Source organism: Triticum dicoccoides, chromosome 7B (assembly GCF_002162155.2).
Source record: "Triticum dicoccoides isolate Atlit2015 ecotype Zavitan chromosome 7B, WEW_v2.0, whole genome shotgun sequence".
Classification (NCBI taxonomy): Eukaryota; Viridiplantae; Streptophyta; class Magnoliopsida; order Poales; family Poaceae; genus Triticum; species Triticum dicoccoides.
Window position 1 is genome coordinate 591705026 of NC_041393.1, and position 6895 is coordinate 591711920.

Consider the following 6895-nt stretch of genomic DNA (forward strand, 5'->3'; position numbering starts at 1 on the left):
ATTCACCTTTCCCGTGTTCCGAACGGTTGGAAGGGAAAGAATATGGTAGGAATTGTGTTCCTACGAAAATCCTGCACCAAACCTGTGAACCGAACGCAGCCTTAGTTGTTCTTAATATAATGTCCCTGGTAAAAATGAAGCCATGCCACTATTTTTGCCTGTAATTGTTTGAGACTCTGACAAGTTTAGCCAAATGTTTTTGCCTGTAACTGTTTGAGACTCTGACTGTTTCCTCTGTGCCTTTGTGTGCAAACAGGGATATCCAATTCACCTGGTTGCTGTTGTGACCTTTTGGTGCACTACACAAAACTCTTCTTAAAAGAAGTGAATTTTGTGCTGTTTAACTGGAATGTCAGATGGAACAGTTGGTTCATTTTGGTGGAACTGCACAAAGGGAGATCTGTGTTCCAATCCTCATCATGCATATTGGCGCCATAACCTTCCTTTAGTTAAGAATGATATTTAATGCATGTGTTCATCTCTATTTTCCAACTGTCATGAGAAAATAATGCTGTTTTTTACTAGTACACTTGTACTCCCTCGCTGACAAAACCAATTCTGAATTAGGAGGCCAATCATGTACTTGGTTTCACCAACTGGTGAGGAGAAAGAGGAACAGAGCATGAAGAGGAAGAAGAAGAAGAAGAAACAGTGCCAAGGCGATCTTGCTGAAGCCAGAGGCCTCAGTCGAGGCTATTCAAGGGCTCCGACAACGACTACCTTACATGTGAGACGATCCTCCAGGGAGCCCTTCCACTTCTCCTGTCTCACTTAATTAATTAGGAGCACTTGAGTACCACTAATTTATTACTGCCTAATTTTGTTGTTGGAGTTAAACAAATCTTTAGTAGGACCCTATGCTGAATCATGTACGTGTGAATGTTTGTCTATGGAGGTGAATCATGTGCTGGAGTAGGGAGGTAATATTGTTAGTGTCATGACATAATAGTGCTATTGTTTTGCATGTCAATTTATGGCCATTGGTTCAATGAGGCAATGTTTTGTGTATTGTCCATCATGAATTTGATGCTACTGTTTGAGTAATATGCTAATGTCTTCCTATCCTTTCTCACTAAGCTAATGAAGGTTTCACCTTGTTCCTACTTGTGCAAACATGGATCATGTTGTGCCAATCATACATTTTAGTGGAACTACACAAGACAATACAATGAACCTTATTCCAGCCAGTGCTTTAACTCTGCTGGAAGTTCTTGATAATCTTTCGATATAATCTCAACACTGGTAAACAAGAGTGGTTTCAACCATACATTTGAAGTGCACAAAAATATATACTATTGTGTGATTCCAGTGAGTGCTTTATTCTCTCTTATGGGACTACATGAATAAGCTTTTTTCTCAGGTTGGTACGGGCCTAAGGCCTTCATCCATATTAGTTTGCTGTCATCTCTATTTGTATCGTGCTACTATCATGAGAAACTCCTTTATCTTTGTACTTTTAAGTTTTGCAACCTATGATAAATGGCAATGCTTTGAGTGTTGAGTTGAGCTAATTGGCAATGATTAAATAAACTAATGCCTCTCTTTAAGCAAGACTACTATGTTGCTAACTTTACCCATTAAGATAATGAGGGTGCTTGTATTTGTTAGTGTATGTTTCATCAACTAGTCCCACTATTACAGTAATCTCGCTCTCTTAATATATGTGCCAACAGGGATGCTCGATTTTGGTGGAACTACACAAAAACTTTGGGTGCTTCATTGCCTTGACAGCTTCCGTCCTTTCCTGTCGGTCACTAATCTCCGCTTTCTTTCTTCCTTTGCTATCAGTCGCCTGGCTTATCTCGGCTTCCAGTCAAAGGAAATAGTAATTGATATGCTACCTCACACAGGTTGCTACTGGTCTTTATCCTGATTATTGTGCCTGTCATATGTATTGGTAATTTGGTATTGTGCTACTGTTTGCCGATTTCAGAAAGGAGTAATTTGGAGCCTGAACTCACAGGAAAATCATTACACAGGGTGATTTGAGTAGAACTGCACAAAATGATCAGATGGACAGGTACTTATGTTGTTGCTATGTACTCCAAAGTTCACTCAGACAAGCATCAATGTTGAAAACAAGTGCCTATATTCATTCGAGTTTCAACCGGCGTCAACCAATTGTCAAACTCCAAGTATTAGGAGAGTGAACGCCAAAAATATTGCTTGGTGTATAGCCCAGAAAAATGCAGTCCAGTCTTTGGTCCCAACTTGGGCCTTTTGGTTATCAGCACAAATGGTAGCGAACTATATGGCATGGAGTCTAAAGATTACAGACAAGTTGGTTGACGCGTATATTCATTTGGGACTTAATCAGTCTGCACACCAAGGATGCTCCATTTCAGTTGAACTGCACAAAAAATTTGGGTGGTTCATTTTCTCAACCGCCTCCTTTCTCGTCTGCAATGTAGAATTTTGGCGAGATACAGGACCAAGATGAGCCAGTAAACTAGTTGGATGAAAGTAGTGGCCAAGTTGCTCAAACCTCCGTTAGCACGAGGCCACTATTTGACAATAAACCTACAAGCAAAGTTCAGATTGTCTCTGCTGCCTCTTATGTACTCGAAAGTTAACTCGTACAAGAACTAATTTTAGCAAGAAGTACCTCTGATTGAACACCATGTACCAGTCCGTACCCTAGGTAATTAAAGTTCGTCCATGGATCATATTGGCTGTGATCTCAATCATTTGGATGCATAAACATACTGAACATGTGTAGATCTGAATCTTTTTGTGAATTATGTATGAATATTGTCGTGTGATCTATCAATCAATTGGATGCATAGATATGCTGAGCTTGTGTATATATGAATCTTTTGAGCTGTTGATAGTGAATGTTGGCTATGAATATGAACGTGTCCTGTGAACCTGAGTTTGATATGAATTGCAACAGAACCAGTTATAACCCTTCTCCTCCTCTCAATCTGCGATTCCACTGCCGCGTTTTCTCATCTCCGAGTCGTTCCCCTCCGGGGCCTCGCCGTCGTCCACCGCCTTGCTGTGTTCGGTGCGGCGTGGTCAACAAACGAGAGTCAGCGGAAGAGGACTGTACGTGGAGAGCCTGACGGTTGGGACCCATGAGGTCCATGGTCGCATGCAAGGAAAGTTCCTTCTTATTAAGCTGAAAAAAAATGTTTCCTCCACCTGATAGCTGGGACCCACCGGCTGCATCTTCGCACGGAAGGAAGTGCCTCCTTGTTTTGCGAAAAAATTATTCATCCCGTTGACCACTAGGACCCGTCAGATTTGGTGACTGACTTGTGGGCCTGCTAAGCGGACATGTACGCACGGCTTTGTCAACTTAATCAAAAAATGATTCTAGCAGCTGGATAGTTGGATGTTAATCCAACAGCCGTGCTCCTTCTTCAACCTCTGTTCTTGCTTCTGTCTCCCGTGGGCGGCACCGCGGCTGTGCTGTCGCGCACCCGAACTAGTGAAGTTTCCCACTCCTCTGCATCTGCGACTCCACTGCCCCGTCTTCCCCATCTCCGGGTCATTCTAGTCTAGGTGCGCACGGCACAGTGTGGTCAACGTGGTCAACAACCGAGAGTCATCGGAAGATGACTGTACGTGAGAGGCTGACAATGGGGACGCACCACGCCCATGGACGCATGCATGCAGCGGAACACAGCGAGGTCAACATGGTCAAGGAACGACTTCCATCGGAAGTATACTGTACGTGGAGAGTCTTAGCTGGGTCCACGGCCGTAGCAAGTAGGTGCCTCCTTATTACGCGGAAAATGATGATTCCTCCAACTGACAGCAGGGACCCACTGGACGGGCCACCGTATTTTGCGAAAAAAAACCTTTCCCCTGACTGCTGGGACCCACCTGACGGGCCACCGTATTTTTCAAAAAAACGTCCCCCCCTCTATCAGCTCGGACCCACCAGAAGTGCCTCCTTATACGCACAAAAAAATGAATACTCCCCCTGCTAGCTGGGACCCACCTTGGTGGGAGGCTGACTTGTGGGCCTACTAAGTTGACGGGGATGAAGGACTTTGTCAACTTAGTCAATATGAACGATTCTAGCTCCAGTGACCGTACGATGTCCAACCAACGGCCCTAGTGCTTCTTCAACCTCTGGTCTTCTTGCTCCAGCCGCCCAAACCAGCGCCGGTCGTGCCTCATGCTCCTGCCTCTCGTGGCCGGCTGTGCTGCCGCGGAGGACTCACCGCCCCCTACTATTCCCACCGCTGGCCAGGCCCTGCGGCGACGGCAGCCTCACACCATAGCCGAACCAGTGAACCCTCGTACTCCTCTCCGCGTGGGCTTCCACTGCCGCGTCTTCCCCCGCACTGCGATGTCCCCTTGCTAGGCCTCGCCGTCGTCCACCGCCGTGGTGCTCTTCGCGCGGCGTGGTCAACGTGGTCAAGGAACGACTTCCATCGGAAGAGTACTGTACGTGGAGAGGCTGACAACTGGGTCCACGGCCACAACCCAGCTTTTTTTATGATTTGCCAAGTAAGTCACTTTGTCAGTCCTGTTGGGCTGCAAATCTTTCAAGACGAGGAGAGCTTTCATTCGGATGGCCGAGAAAATGGCCCATCAGTAATGAGAAATGGGTTGTACATTTTTAAAACACATCAAAGCGGCAATTAGTTTCAAATATCTTTTTTTTTCATTTCGAGATTTTAAATTACATTTATTTTTATGCGTGGAGAATTTGTTGGATTTTATATTGATATACATTTAGTTTTGAATTCAGTTTGAATGTGAGTCGAAATTTCGGGATTAAAAACAGTTCGGACCGCACCAAAATATGCAAAATTTCATATAATTTTTTAACCGTGGCCACAATATGGGCTGTAATGCTAACAAAAAGAATATGGGCTCCAAAAAAAACCTTAAGAATTAGCAAATGGACTGTAAATTATTAGAGATAATGGCAGATGGGCTGTATGCTGTTTTCCACAGATTTGAGGCTTTCCTAAGAAAAGGTTGACGCACAAGCAGTGATTATTGGATGGCCATCCAACGGCCATCATGCTTCTTCAATCTCTGCTCTTCCTTCTCCAGCCTCTCAAACAAGCGCCGACGGGACTGCCTGCTCCCTCCTCCCCACGGCCGGCTGTGCTGACGCGCAGGCCTCACCGCCCCATCGTACTCCCATCGCTGGCCTAGCCATCCCTCTACTCACCCACACCTGCTGTTATTCTACGGCGACGGCAGACGAACCAGTAAACCCTTGTTCAGTCGTATCCCCTCCACGTGGGAAACAACTGCTGAGTCTTCCCTGCCTTCGTGTTGTTCCCTTCCTAGGCCTCACTGTCGTCCACCGCCCTGGTGCTCTCGGCACGGCCTGGTCAACATGGTCAATGATCGACATGCATCTGAAGTGGATTGTACGTGGAGAGGCCGACGGCTGGGTCCACGGCCGCACGCAAGGAAATGCCTCCTTATTATGCGCAAAATAATGATTCCTCCACCTGACAACGGGGACCCACCAAAAGGGCCTCAGTATTTCAGGAAAAAACGTTACCGTCGCTGACAGCTCGGACCCACCAGCTATATCTTCGCACGCAAGGAAGTGCCTCCTTATTACGCACAAAAAAATGAATACTCCCCCTGTTAGCTGGGACCCAGTATAGTGGCAGGCTGACTTGTGGGCCTACTAAGTTGACAGGGACGGAGGGCTTTGTCAACTTAGTCAATATGCACGATTCTAACTCCAGTGACCGTACGATGTCCATCCAACGGCCGTAGTGCTTCTTCAACCTCGGTCTTCTTGCTCCAGCCACCCAAACCAGCACCGGTCATGCCTCGTGCTCCTGCCTCCCGTGGCCCGCTGCGATGCGGCGGAGGCCTCACCGCCCCTACTACTCCCACCGCTGGCCAGGCCATCCCTCTACTCACCCACACCTGCTGTTATTCTGCGGTGACGGCAGCCTCACACCGCAGCTAACCAATGAACCCTCGTACTCCTCTACGTATGGGCATCCACTGCCGCGTCTTCCCCGGCTCCGCGTCGTCCCCTTCCTAGGCCTCGCCATCGTCCACTACCCTGGTGCTCTCGGTGCGGCGTGGTCAACATGGTCAAGGAACGGCTTCCATCGGACGTGGACTGTACGTGGAGAGGCTGAAAACTGGGTCCATGACCGCAGCAAGGAAGTGCCTCCTTATTACGCGCAAAATAATTATTCCTCCACCTGACAGCGGGGACCCACCGGACAGGCCACCATATTAAACCAAAAAAATGTTTCCCCCTGACTGCTGGGACCCACCAGCTACACCTTCGCACACAAGGAAGTGCGTCCGGGCAAAAAAAAAACGATTCGGCCCTCTAACTGCTAGGACCCACCAGCTACATCTTCGCATGCAAGGAAGTGCCTGACAGTCGGGACCCACCTGGTCGAAGCGTACGTAGCGTTGTCATTCTGGTCGCGAACGTGTACGTACATACTGGTCGATGTAGAGGCGCACACGTGTCATAGATGTAGAGGCGCGCACGTGTCGTAGTAGAGGCGTGCACGTAGCATGAACACGTACGTACAGCGGCGAGGGGGCAAGAAAGAAAATACGGCCACGTACGTACATATGTACATGGCTGGGTCGGAATGGAGAAACAGCGTTGTCGTCGTGTTCATGGGGAGCCAACCAGCTGGGTCGGAACGGAATGCATGGTCGTGTTCATAGGGATGGCTTGGACGGAACAGGCGATGGAAACGAGGCCTGGCATACCGCACAACGGAGGAAACAGCCTTGTGTTCGACGGGCCACATTCGAAACGGGGTCCTGTTGATTGGGAGGGGCCTGGTATACCGCAAAACGGAGGAAACGGACCTCCTACGGTCGAAACGGGGGTCCTGTTGATCGGGAGGGGTGTGGCGTACCGCAAAACGGACGAAACGGACCTCCTACGGTCGAAACTGGGGTCCTGTTGATCGGGAGGGGT